At 48.9% G+C, this 14,380-nt stretch overlaps 1 protein-coding gene across 1 annotated transcript in view; it reads right to left on the bottom strand.

The window, feature by feature from the left end:
* The window catches only part of SH3PXD2B (SH3 and PX domains 2B), an 89,240-nt gene that overhangs the window by 47,213 nt on the left and 27,647 nt on the right, over positions 1-14,380 (bottom strand). The gene's annotated exons all lie outside the window — the stretch shown is intronic.

Here is a 14,380-nt window from a genome sequence, read left to right as displayed (position 1 = left end):
GAAGCCTGTTCTCCAGACCAGTACGGTCCTCAGAGGTTTGCATGTAACACTGCTGGTCAGGTCACAGTGACCTGCAGCACTGTGAGAATAGCGGAGCCCACTGCAGTACGCTGCACATCCAAAGCAGCTACAGAAACATGGGATTTTACCATTGTTTCCACACTTCCCTCTATTTTCAAGGTCCAAGTCATTTTTCATCACTGATGGGGCTTACAACTATCATTTTGTTCAGCATGGGCGGTTAATGTAACCTGCATTTCTGTAACTACTAGGTTTCATCCCAATGCACTTCAACCACTAGAACTCGGAAACTTCTCCAAAACACATATTTTAGGCTTATTAGCTCAAGCATAGCACAACACTGACACAGTTCCTGGACTACAGGCTAACTTGGACTCATAGCACACACTCATGTTTGCTTGCAAAAGACCAAAAAGATATACCTCAAGTTTGGGGAACACTTTGGCCTACACAAGATTGGAGGGGGTGTTTTATGGGATCTTCAGCATTAAACAAACGATTCCCTGATTGATGCAACTGCAGGGGACTGCGCTCAGTAAGTCTAGTCTTTTCCAGTGCTCTCTGCTCTCTTAGGACTCTTCTCCTAAACACAAGACCTCAGGCAAGGAATTTTATCTATCAGCACAGCTGGAATCAAAACATTTCCCTCAGCAAAGAGAGCTGCTAATCAACTCCCACTCTCATTAGGTGTCTGCACTGCCGCTTCAGGGCATGCACACAACTATCTAGGCCTCCAGCATCCATGGTGCTCAACACCTAAGTCCTGGCAGGATCCACGTCTTCAGCATTACCTTTGCTAGATTTTGCCAGAAAACACCAGTTGGACTGGGCTTTGCGCTTTACATGGAGCTGAAGAGGAGGAGGAAGAACATGCCCATGCATCTGACAACACCGTAACTCCGTCCCATGGAAGGAAGGGGAGGGAGACTCAGACTCCTCGTCCTCTCTGGCACACGGGTCTGAGCTCCTACCTCCCATCACTTGAAGAGCTCCTTGACCCCCGGGGTATTGGAAGTGGGTCTTGCCCTCTGCTATTGGAGCTACTGCACTCCGTATAAATAATTAAGCACTTATTGAAGCACTGGAGACAATCTCCCCAGTAAGTGTCCTAAGCACCTACAAAGTCTATACAGTCACTCTCCTCTGACACAATTAATATTTAAAGTATAGTGAAAACTATGCAACTGCAGAGAGAAAGACATTCATTCAGCTCCGGCTCCACGAGAGGGATTTGAAGCCAGGCTTGCACAGCCTGGCGAAGGCTGGTCGCCCCTGAGCAGGCAGCTGTAAAAGCCATGCTCCCGCGTACCAGCAGCTCGGCCATGAAACAGCCGGGCTGCCTGCGCGGCAGGGAGCCTCCTGGAGGGCAGGGCTCCAGGGTCCCCCCGCTCCGCACGGCAGGTCCTCCCGGCCAGCTCCCTACTTGGCACGCTGGTTTTCACAGGTGATGTTCTTTGGCACCTATTTTTCCACCTGCTTTTTACAGGAGGCCTCTGCTGCTAGCCGAGGGCCGTGGATTCCTTTACTGCTAGGCACAATCTTGTTTCGAGTGTTGTGATGATAACGCTAAGTCCTTTTTGTCAATATGACCTTCTGCACCCTTGCTCTGTCACATGCAACACACGCATTTTTCTTCTCCGATCTCAAAATGCAGCAGGATAAAACACTTGAGGTTTAGGGGAGAGGGGGCAGGAGAAGGAAGGAGGTATTTTTCCTAGTATATTTTGAGGAAAAAATATAAACCTCCCCCAACATGTGCAAACACAACAGGAAAAAAAACAAAAGCAGCTCTCAAATGCTCCCTTCACAATGAAGACAATACATCTCAAAAAGCAGGATGATACTAAGCACAAGCAGACCGTGTTTACAGCTTCTTTTCAATACAAATTTTGAAGAGTTTGCAACAAAGAGAAGGAATCTAGACTCAGCAATAACTGCAGATTGCTCTGACGTTACTGGAAGCCACAAAATGAGCCTGGCCGAGAGGGGAATAGTTTCCTTGAGGCAGAGTCACTGCAGGGCTGCGGTGGCCAGGACCGTTTCCCCGGACCTTCTGGGCATGGAGAGCCCTCCTGTTGTTCCCCAGGTCCGCAAAAATAGAGGATTACACAAGATCTCCGTTACCCTGCATAACAGCCTTGTTGTGCCCCCACGGATGCAGAAGGAGACTAAATGACTCTAACCCCAGTCTTCCTGTTTGGAAGAGCTTGGTAAAGCTTGTGACTGATGGACGAGCAAAACAAAACAAGTCACAAATACCGCACATCTGATGACCGTTAAGTAACGCAACACTTGAGTCACTGGAAGCTTTTCCCTCCTCTCGTTTTTGAACACGAGCTGAGTATTTCTCGCTCCTGGGAGTACTAAGAGACTCCAAGGCACAAACGGTGCAAGCTGCGTTTTCTCCCAAACGCACGTGCCTGGACACAAGGCTCTTGCCAAATCAGTGACATCCTTTGCAGGGCTCCCAACCATGTGATCCCATCAAGCCAGGCCAGAACTTCAGCCCGGGAAGTTCCCCGTTTCCTGCTTTTTTTTTTGACTGAATGCCTCCTGCAGTGGCAGCTGCTCCACAGAGCAGGAGGAAGCGAGCGCCAACCCTCTCTGCTACCCAGGCTGCCCCTCCACTGGGAGCAGCAGGCACCTCCCCAGCCCAATGTATCCCCAGCAATACTGGGAAGGAGGAGAAGGGTGGGGAAAGGAGCAAGTTGGAGGGGCAGGTCACATGGGAGCACATCCAGCCTGGCTGCCACATCACACAGCGCTGGAGAAGGCAGCAGCAAATGCCAGTTCATCCGCTTACTAGACATAAGCTTGTGGTTGAAGCAAAGCTAAAAACCCACTCCAAAGAAAACAAGGCCAGAGCCAGCTCCAAGCACGACCGGCAGCTTGTGTTAGCAGATACCAGAGCACACGTTTGCAGAAATCCAGTCGCTTGGTCACGGGCTGATGGTTCTTTCATCACAGCCCTACATGACCTAATGCTGCAGCAGGGACAAGCATTTAACAGCAATGGGAAAAAGTGAACTTGGAGCTGAGAGGTGCCACCCAGAGGAACCAAGTCACCAGGTTTCTAAGTTTCGAGGCTCCCTGCACCTTTTCTGGCCCCTCATGCCCCTGCTGATTTTGAAAGATGGGGTTCAGCACAGGTTGTTACAGAGCCAGGATCCAGAGAGCGCACCCAGCCCTGGAGAAGGCATGGCAATGGGAAAACGTGCAGCAACCCCACAAGCCCTGATGTTGATAGTGGGGAGGGATGCACAGACATACATCAGAAGATGGACTGCAGAAACCAAAGCGTGCCAGCGCCAAGCCCTGGCAGGGCAGGTTTCTTCAGAGAGCACCCTTCTGCAAGACCCTGGTGGGGAAGCACGTGCTGCAGCAGACCAGAAATTTTGGAACCAAGGAGGTCAGCATGGGGAGACTCCCACAAATCATGTCAGCAGCAAGGGTTTCCATCCAAACTCTGCACAAGACTGATCGCATTGCATTCCTCAAAGAGAAAACTGCCCAGACGTCCAAGATCCGGGGCAGAGGGGAAGAACAGACAGACGAGAAGCAGACAGACACAGATCCCTTCTGAGAGCAGCTATCCGTGCAAAGCACAGGATAGAGCAAGGAGGCCAAGAGCCAGTCTTGTTCTCAGCAATGCAATCAGCCAGGTCAGTTAGAAAAACGAAGGAAACAAAAGAAACAATAATCCTATTGTTTTCCCTCTCCAGAGCTATCTAAAAATATCTGTGAAAGAATCTTAAAAAAAAAAAAAAGTTAAAGTAGATGCATTTTGCCATGTTTTTATTATACAGGAAGCTCAAAGTGTTGAATCGGGCTTTTCGCACATTACTTTTTGCAATAATTGTCAGACTGGAGCACTATTACATGACTCCCAGGCCCTGGCCACCTAAGCTAGGAGTGTGGCGCAGATGCCCTGGAGGAGTAGCAGACGTGTAACCGGGCTCCTCCCAACAGCAAGTCAGGACAGGGCAGAGGGCCAAGTTTATCCTATTATTTCTCCCATTACCAATTTATCTTATGTTAGCAATTAGCTATATTTCTTATTAACCCAGAAATGTCTGCATGGTGCCCGTTTCTGGAATTAGGCCTGGCTGAAGGTTTATACATGTCATGCAGTGCAGAGGTGGCTCCTCTCCGACCTGCTTGTTCCCGCTTCTCCCCACGGCTGTCCATTAACAGGTTGGGTGATAACGCTGTCTGGGCCACCCAGGGGAGATAGCCCTTCAAAAGCAGCTGTGTATCAACAGCTAACGCTTTGGCAGATAGTGTCTTCATTAACAGGAAGCTAAGAAGATAATACCATAATTGAATTAATTATCAGTGCTGTGGGCTACAGGCGATCCTAGGGAGAGGGAAGAATGCACCAACTCGGCAATATTCCCAGGAAGCAGAGGCTTCAGGAAGGGCTTTGCCCAAATAAGAGTTGCTAATTGTGCAGACAGCCCAGTGCCAGACAGACATGTCTGCTGGAGGAGCAGGGCCCCAGGTCTAAAAAGCTGCGAGTCTGCCCTGTCCATTCTTAACGGCCATGAAACTCAGAGAAAACTCTACAAAAAGAAAAAAAACAAAAACAAAAACAAGCCAAGTGCAGGTAGCTAACAAGGTGCATCATCACTTGCTTCTTTTCATCTGCTTTCCACAATAAAGTGGAAAAGCTTCTCAACTTTGTATTTTTGTGGGGGGATTTTTTTTTTTTTTAATTTAAATCTGGCCTGGTGGAGAGAGAAATTTCAGGATGACGTAGGAAACATGTAGGTCCTGCATTCCCCCTATAATGATAAACCTGAAGGGACATGGAATTAATCTTGCAAGCCCTGTGCAGCCGGTGGGGACTATGGGATTTGTTTTGTCAAGCTGCAGTGGCCCACTCTAAGGCTCTGGTTTTCCATTAACCTTCATTAGGGCTTGCATGGCACATACCAGGACAGCAGAAGAGAAAGCAAGTCCGTCAACTTATGATGGGGATGGTGCACGCCAAAGAGCAGACTCCACCAGCACGAAGGAGGAGAGGGACGAAGTGATGAAATAGCCGGGTGAGGGAAGCAAACTCTTCCACTCTCACACAACAGCAGCACAAGAAGTCAGAACCAGGCTGTGAGCAGCAACCATGGGAAGGGGGAGATGGACGTTCGCCCTCCTCTTATCAACAGAATTCCCCCAGGCTGGGCAATGGGGGCCCCGAGTACAAGCGCATTCCTCCGTCCCGATCTAGCAAGTGAGAGCTGACCTAATCCATGCCTGCACCAGACACGTCTATTATCCAGACCAGAGAAGTCAGCTTTTGACACCATCCCAAGGAAAAAAAAAGAAAAAGCTCAACAAAAGGCTTCACAATCTGGTTCAGTGAGCGGCAGCAGAATCACAGGAGACTCTTTGTGCGGGTAACAGCCTCCCCTCTGAGAGGGGCCAGCAGCTCGGCACGGGGAAAAGATGGGCCTCTGCCAAAACCTGCTCTCATCCCTGACTCCAAAATTCCCCGCTGGCTCCCGTCCCTCACGAGACAGGGAACGCAGGAAGCAGCCAGGGTATACCACATGCCCAGCTACCCCCGTGGTGGCTATCTCAGGACAGGCTCTCCGAGCTCACGTTCCCCTCGGTCTCTGGATTTGCCCCGTGGAGACCACAGCTGGCAACCAGCCCTTCTCCCTGCTTGCTCCACCAAGCCCTGAGCTCCTCTCAGCATAGATCTCCGAGGTGGCATGAAAGAGACCTTGGTTCAACATCTTTACTCCTAGTTAAAGGCTCCAGGCTTTAGCATTTAGATACTAACACAAAAAGAGAAGTATCAGTCCTTTCTCTCCCTTCACTTCTCTTTTCCAGGGAAATCCAAAAGCATGCAAGCTTTATCACCCACTGCTGTTAGGCCCAAATAAGGCACTTTGCCCAAATGGGCAAAAAGAGAAGGACTTCTGTTCTGGGATTTCCCGTATGATGTCAGTTCTATTATTGGCTTTGAAAATTGAAAATCCAGAGCATTAGTCAAGTGTCATTATGGGAAGAAGATTCCTGCTCCCAATTTGATGCACTGAGGGTCAGTGCCCTACTGATCTCAAAATGCAGTGGGAAAAGGATGCAGCTGTGGGAACCAGCAGTCATCACAGCGGCACCAAGGCCCCATGGGGAAGCTCTGAGAAACACAGCTACGTACTGTGAACCAAAGACACTGCAAATGCCCTCCTGTAGTTCAAGGCACCCTCGCTCCCCGAAGCCAGCTGGTTCAGAGAACATCTGCCAAGCAGACACTCTGGGAAAGAGGATGACATCTGGCAGCAGCTCACAGTCTACTGATATTTAGTCTCTCTGCTATCCTACGAGAGGCACCCTCCCTTCATCCATGTGGAATGACTATGAAGAAACAGGAGGTGAAAACAAAACAGCCCAGAAAACTGAAGGAGCAAAACGGAGCAAGCTGAGATCCCAAGTATTAATAATGCTGAGCTGAAGAGGCCAAGCCTGGGAAAGGACCCACCGTACTAGGGCTGCACCATATAATACCTGCTTAATGGTGAATCTGAGGTGGGTGTTCAAAGATGGTAATTGGAGCTGAAGAGCACAACTGAGCAGTTTCTAGAATACCACAGTTCCTCCCTGGTCCCTGCTTTTCTGGTGCAAGTGATGAGTTCGAAGGCACTTATTACAGGGCAGTGGTAATTCTGACCTGCTCAGCAATAGGAAATAGCATCACAGAGGCCGGATTGTGAGAACTTGATGGAAAACTTTAAGCATTGCTCAGCAATAGATAAAAAAGAATTAATTGAGGTCAGAGAAAAGGGCTACACAAATTGGCAGCAGCTGCCACTGCAAGAGAAATTTCCTATGAAATCACAGGAAACACTAGACAGAGGGAGATATTGCTGTCTCTGAATAGCTTACTTAAATGGCAAAGGAAGTGAGCCCAGCTCTGGTCAGGAAGTGGCCTACTGTACGGGCTGCCACTTCCTCCTCCTGGCAGGCTCCAGAAATGTGCTAGTAAAACATCAGCAAAAGTGACAGCCAGGTCTGCACTACCTTGACCCTCCCGTCCCAGCAGATCTCGGTTAAACCACACACAAACCAAACATGTTGACACGAAGCTGTCAGGTCCCCCAAGCGCTGCAGTGCCGATGGAGACCCAGCGGCTCCCTGTGAAGGGTCTGGGAAGAAGGTATCCCTATATGTCCTCCTCCTCCTGCCAACCTCGCACCAGAGGGCTCTCGTTCTGTGAGCATGTGCGGCTTGGCTCAGCTACTGGAAGTAGGTGGTGGATGCAAAGGGAAGGGCCAGATTCGCAGCCTCCAGACCCAGCAGTGGTGATTGCATTCCCCCCTTGCACAGCTCGGTGCCACACCAAAAGAGAAGCAAAATCAATGCAAGCCTCTTCCTCCCTTCCTCCCTCCACCCCTCCCATCTCCGTCCTCCATGCTGATTCTGAGAACTGAGCACAATGCGAGGTCTCCAAAAGGAACTGGAGAGGAAAAAAAAAAAAGCTACTATTACCCAGAATCATTTCCATTTCCAGCCATAGCACATGCTGATTCTCTGAGCACAAACCTCAAAAGTGCTTGCTAGACTCATTCATCAGCTTAAGCAATCAAGAGATAAGCAACTGGGCACTGCATGAACACTAGGGCTACAGAGACTCCCTAGGAAAGGAGGCACTTGGGCACAAGTGTCTAACCCCTAAAAGCCTTTATTAACCTTACATAAGGAACCTCATATTTTATCATCTAGCCATGAAACGCAAAACCCCAGAAACCACTATCAGATTATCAAGTTTATCAACTAGTGATGAAAAGATGGGAGTCTCTAGTAACCAATACCACCATCAAAACCCCACCCTAATTGCAGCAGACAGGCCAAAGACAAGAGTCATGGAAGGAGAAAGAGAAATATCCTTGTCTCTAGACACAGTTCTCCCAAGTCAAGTCAGTCTCTGCAGTGATTTTTGTATCTGTTCTTTGCTAATCTACAGAGCACATTTCAAGAGTATTAGAAGTTCATGTTTTAAGACACTAGAGTTTTCATGTTTCATGTATATGTTTTCAAAAGCAACAAGTAATTCTGGGTGCCCCATCTGAGGCACCTCAGAAAGGATCCAGAGGGCAAACAACTGTGCAGTTTCCAAAGACCCAGCTCTAGTAAGGTATCAGCTGTGACACCACAGAACAGTTCAACCCAGAATTACTGTCCATTTTTCAATGGCCCAAACAACTTCTGTAATGCACTGCTTGTTTCCCTCCTTTAAGTCCACCAAGAATATATTTGGCAGAGACAAGGAAGAGATTTTAGTGTTAACAAAAGGAAAATCTCAAGAGTAATTATGATTTGGAGAAGAACATAATGTCTCTGCCCCCAACCATCTCACAGCAGCAACCTCCATTAATACAGTCTCCTCACAGAGCTGCTGATCTCTGTCGGGTTCTTCGGTGATTAAAATATATAGCTTTTTATGTCTGATTCAGGGGGTACTGAGTCCTGGAAGCCATAATTCTGTCTACAGTGCCTTACTAATCCATTTTCCACTTAATTTGTGGCAATTGCAGTGCAGCCTCTAGATGGAATTAGGCAGCATATGCAGGTCCCAGACCATACAGAGGAGCATTGAATGCTGCAGCACTCAGTATATCCACCAGCAGCAGAGCATTAAAAACACCAAACAATCAATAAGGCATCCATAATTTACCATTGCAACCAGCCAGGGGAAATGACTCTTGCTGGTAGGTGTACATGGGCATGGAGCAGCAAGACACAGGGGGGACTCCAGTCTGCTCAGCTTCCTCTTCCTCATCGCATCCTGCAAGTGGGAACTTCCCTTCATGGCACCTGGGTCTGTGTCACACAGGAAAGCACTCTCCGGAGGGAGCCACGATGTGTGTGAGCAGGAAAAAGCTATGTCACCTGCCTCATCCTCTGGCCAAGGACAACAGGGCAACAACTGAACCTACTGCTTGAGCTGTCACGACAGCAGCAGCCATAGGGATGACTGCAAAGACACATTCACCAGTATCTTCCAGCATCCCAAAGCAGATCTGCTTAGAAGAAGAGGGAATAGTCAGAACATTCAGTTTCTGTTGTTGAAATGGAAATGACAATGGAGAAATATCAATGCATTTGCCCTATTTTAAATAAGTAGCTGAGGCACAGCATAGGCGAGGGAGCTGTGCTCCAAGACTCCAAGGAAATCTAGCTTCACTACTAATGCTGTGCTTCAAACCAAGAGGCAACCCTTCAGTCAAGCCTCCCAGCGACCGGTCACCAAATAGAGATATTTCACATATACGCCAGTTCACGTCAAGTCGTGTGCTTGCCAGAAATGCTGGATGGCTTGTCACCAGCTTCTCCCTGACACAGCTTATGATTCCATCTCTACTCAACCCCTCCCTTCTCAAAAATCTTTGCTATTCCAGCACATGAGAAAGAGATGACTGGCATACATTCCTTCCCTGAAATTAATGCAAAAGTTTAAATCTGCGACAGGCCCAAACGTGAAGAAACAAAGGAGGAGAGGCATTTGAGCTACAGGCGGAGTTGCAAAAGATGCAATTCTCTCATCTGGGAGAGCACTGTTGTTTAGCAGCAGAAGTCATATGAGCTTGCTCTGAAATTAGACTTCTTCTTAACTTTTTATTTTCCCCGCTGTTCCTTCCCTAAACGCATACCCCATCTTCCAAGGAAGCAAGCAGTCAGCACAATGGCCTAGTTGCAGAGGTTTTTCCTGGGAAGCAAGGGAGGATTTCATTCTGATCACGTTCAGGCAGGTGTCTGTCAAGAACAGCTCCACGGGAGCCAGTGCAATTACATAGGTGGAAGAGAGAAATGAGTTAATGCAAGCCCCTAAGGTTTAACTGCAAGAAACAGTGTCTCCATATGAAACAGTCGTGCCTTACTTTTTAGCACGGTCGTGTTTGTATCAGCCCTCTCCCCATCTGACAAAGAAAATCTCTGGCTCGCAGAAACAAACGCTGATAAGACAAGGCCCTAAAGCAACACAGCCGACAGCTGGAATTTCCCCACTGACAAGTCGAATCAGTCTGGCTCCTGCGTGAACTCAGCCAACGCCGACAGGAGGCACCCGGGTGTCCCGACCGCATTTTGTTCCTAGCTACCTTACGCAACACTGAGACATGCAGGAGTTTCACGTTCAGGACGCCCAGTGAGTTTTAGATAAGCGTGTTTGAGTGCATGCCTGTGCTTTTCCCAGGTGAAGGACAGGTTAACATCCCCAGAGGTTACCTGGCCAGCCTTCACCTCTTTTCCCCCTCACTTCAGCAGCAAGAGCGTGCTGCTCGCCGGGAGCATCGGGAGCCTGCCTGGGTGGCCCGGAGCACCACAGCCTGCCCTCGTATCCTAGTGTCTACAGAGGGGGAGGCATTTAAAAGAGCAGAGTTCAGCAGCCCCCTAAAAGCAGCCTCTGAAGAAGTCTCTGCAGACAGCAGATACACACGGCTGATCTTCAGAAGCGCCGTCTGCTCTGCTCACACCACGACGAGGTCCAAGGAGCCCCGCGCTGCCACCTCCGGCGGGGAGGAGGGCCCCAGGCTTCGCAGCACTCCTGAGCTCAGACAGGCCTTGCCAGAGGCCTGCAGCTAGCCAAGAAACTCAGCTTATTGCAAAACCAGAACACTGCCGTTAAATGATATCTGGTGGAGGAGACTGGTCTCGCAGCATTTCAAAGAGTCAATGCACTTTGCAGGGAACAATAGCGCTAGTTGGGAGCAGCGCGGCAGGCATATCGGGGTGCCGAGACAGCCTGGCGGACCGCGTGAGACAAAAGGCATCGCAGCTCAAGGAGGGCGACGAGAACGCCCTCCTCACCTGACCCAGGACACTCGCCCCCTTCCCCGGGACCAAAGGGGTCAGCGATGACAAGGGTGGCTGCAGGGCTGCCCCAGGGCGGCTGCATGCCCAGAGCTGCCCCCGCAAGGCAGCAACCCCGAAGCTTTCTGCAAGCGTGAAAACCAGAATGCAGATTTCGCACGTGCAAAACTCAACCCAAACCACATACTGCATCTGAACTGCATCTGCTTTTTTAGGACCCAACGGGGATGGAGGGAGAGGAAGCTGTGCCAAGATTCTTCAGTGTAACTAAACCTCTAAGCAGCGGGAACCTTGATAGCACCTTATTTTGAGGGATGTTATTCTCAAAGCACAAGCTCACCACAGAGATATTAAGAGAGAAAACCCAAAAGGCCTCTGGCCAAATTCACTGATCGATAACAAAAAACACAAATCTGAGGGCTTAAAAAAGCCACCTGTTGGCAGGTGGAAAGCAGTTACCCCGTAACAGGAAACATTAGCGCTGCTTGGGAACTTTCCAGCGGGAGAGTTTTTTCCCTGGAGGTAGGTGGGGAGGGGGAAGAGGGGGGGGAACTGGAAAATGCTGATTTGCCAAGAAGAAGAAAGAACAGTATCCATTTCAATTAACTTTTCAATTTGCATGGTAAAAGCTAACCACTAAAATTAAAAGGCTTTTTAACCTTTTAAGTGACTTATTCAAGAATTAAGTGGGTTTTTTATTATTATTAATTAATAATGAAAAATTAAGAGAACATTCTACAGATACTGAACTGAATTTCTTTCCCAGTGCGCTAAAATGTAAGCACTCACCTTCCTCCCAGTTTGTGCTTGTTTGGCACACCGATGTGGTGTGGCCTAACGCAAAGACGTCTTCAGTGGCCATTTCATCAGATGCATCTACATGTGCAGTTAAAAGATATGGAAAAGCAACAATCTATTCAATGAGCTTGGGTAAGAACCCCAGGATTTTATACCCCTGCCACAGGCGCTGGCAGTTTCCATACCTCCGTGTTTCCTGGGTCACAAGATGGGCAACGCCGGATACAGGCAGCAGCTCTGAGACAGGAATGCTCAGAAGTAGGCAGGGCCACTACTTAAATTTTCTAAAAAGTGATGGTTACTTCATTTTTTTCAGCGACTTTTTTCTTTTTTTTTTTTTTTTAAAAACACTCCCAGAAAAATGGTGGCCGCATACATCAGCCAACCCCCCCAGATATTTCAGTTCAGAGTGGCTCTGCAGTGCTGAGGCAAGTTGTCCAGACACCTGAGAGCGAAGTTACACAATACAGCTAAATCCAACAAACTGGCCTGCAGCAAAAGAAAGGGAGAGTTCTCGCTTCCTCCCTCCTCTTCCTCATTCTTGGCTGCCCAGATCTGTCCCCAACTCATACCAGCTCTGGCATTCGCTCAACCCTTCCACGAGCCAGTTCAACCCAGCAGAGAACTAGTTTGGTTTTCTACTGGATTGATGAGTGAGTTGGATCCACCCTGAAAGAGTCCAACAAGGGCCAAGGAGGTGGAAAAGCACTCCACTTTTGAGCAATGATGAACTGCTAAACTCGGCTCAATCTGTCTTGTGTAGCATCACCTCTTCATTCCTAAACCACTCATCGAGGGAGGCATTCCCAAAGTCTGCTAGGACAAAATGCCATCTCCAAAGAGGTAAAATACTGGACGACAGCAGACAGCAAATGACCAGCCAGCCGACCTTATAAAGGAGAAAGGCAGCACAAGGGATTCTCCGTAAAGTGCACAACAGCACCTTGCATATTAAAATATATCTGGTTTGGCTATTTTAATATGGTATCAACACCAAAAAAGAAAGAGACTTTGTAATGAAAGCTTTTTCTTGCCCAAATGCCAAATATTCTATCAAAGGCAGTACTAAAAAATAATCTTCCAGCCTTAATTACACCTACCAATCTAATCTTCAAGATCCAATTTCCACATCACCAGGTAAAGGCAACCATAAACATCATTTGTAATTCACTACTCAGTGACTCACCACCATTGCAAAGGCCTCAAGATACGGTACCTACACAGCAGAGAGTATCTGCAGTGCTTACGATCAGGGAGCTGGAAGAAAAACTGGTTCTTCTCGTGCAGACAGACCACAAGGGAGATCATTTTCCACATAGTTTATCACTCACGTGGCAATCCCAGATAATGTGAGAGCATAAAAACTACCAACAGACCAGGAGGCACAGTGGCACTCTGCAGCCCGGGGTCGTGTGGGAGCCACAAGGCAACAGGAAGACCAGCAGAACGGGTGCAACGCATCTAGCACAATACCCCAGCGGCAGAGGAGAAGCAAGCCCGAGAAGCTGGCAGGAAAAACAAGGAGTCACCATGGCGCTACGGAGGGGAAGGGCTGGCTGCTAGAGCCCTGCAGCATCCGCCCCTGCCAATTCTCTGGCATCACTTCGCTTTTTCCCCTCTGTGCTCTGGTTAATGAGATCCCCCCTCGTTAACTGCTGGCCGGCTGGAACACATGAATCACCGAGGAAGGGCAGATCCAGCATACCCCACCTTCGTCCCCCGCCAGGTCTCCCCGATCCCGCAGACCAGACGGAGCAGCCCTGCTGCAGCTGGCCCCCGGGCTGACAAAGGCAAGCCCCATCCCTCCGGCAGGACTGCCGCCACATAGCCAGGAAAAGCCTGTGCCGGATCCCAGAGATGGGAATGAGGAGCCAGACAAATCTCAGGGCAGGGAGCATATAGGAAAAAGAACGTGAAAGGAAAGTAACAGGAAAGGAGCATCGGTTCTCGGATGGGGCAGGGCACTGGGAATGGAGAGCAAGGCACTTAACTCCTTCACTGGTGCCCAGGCCCACCGGGAGCCCAGGGGAAACATTTCAAAGGTCCACACCTTACTTCACAACGAGACTTCGAGACTGCTAGATCACCCTCACAGAAAGTACTTCTAGCTGCCAGGGCAGGAGTGGTAATTTACAGCTCTGTGTTAGACCTGAGACAACCTGACATAATCAAGTGAGCGGCACAGAAAAGTGAGAAAACAGGACCCCGAAGAACATACTGGCCCCTTCAGCTTCATCCCCTCCCTCCAAAAGGGCAGGAATAGACCAGAACCACCATCTCTCCCTCTCTTTCTCCTAGTTATTTGCATCTTCTATTCACCATAAAACTGCACAGATGCTTCTGGTTCTTAGATACCCAAGATGCTTGTGTGGTGCGTGTAATGGTCAGTACTATGCAAGGCAGGTTTAGCAATTTAAAAGGGTCCGAGTCGTTTTACTAAAAATTCAGCACTCTCAAATGCAGATTCCTTTGTACTGATTTACCACTATCAATCCTTAAGTCCTTACCAAGGAACGTCAGACAATGTTTCTTTATTAACTGGTACATTTTAGATCCAGAGCTGGTGCCACATGATATAAATTGCAGGTCTTTGCACCAGAAAGTTGAGCTGCATTAGATTGATTAAGTGCATGGAGGAGAGGCTGGGGCTCGTGCCAGCCAAGAGCCATGCAAACCTCATAAAAATCCCCAGCCGACAGCTAATGCCTAGTCCCTGTCAGTCAGCTCCAACAGGGCCTGGCGCACATCC

The sequence above is a fragment of the Apteryx rowi genome, unplaced genomic scaffold (genome assembly GCF_003343035.1).
Source record: "Apteryx rowi isolate R43461 unplaced genomic scaffold, aptRow1 scaffold_2, whole genome shotgun sequence".
Classification (NCBI taxonomy): domain Eukaryota; kingdom Metazoa; phylum Chordata; class Aves; order Apterygiformes; family Apterygidae; genus Apteryx; species Apteryx rowi.
Note: the sequence above shows the minus strand (reverse complement) of the source record. Positions and strands in the feature narration are given on the sequence as shown.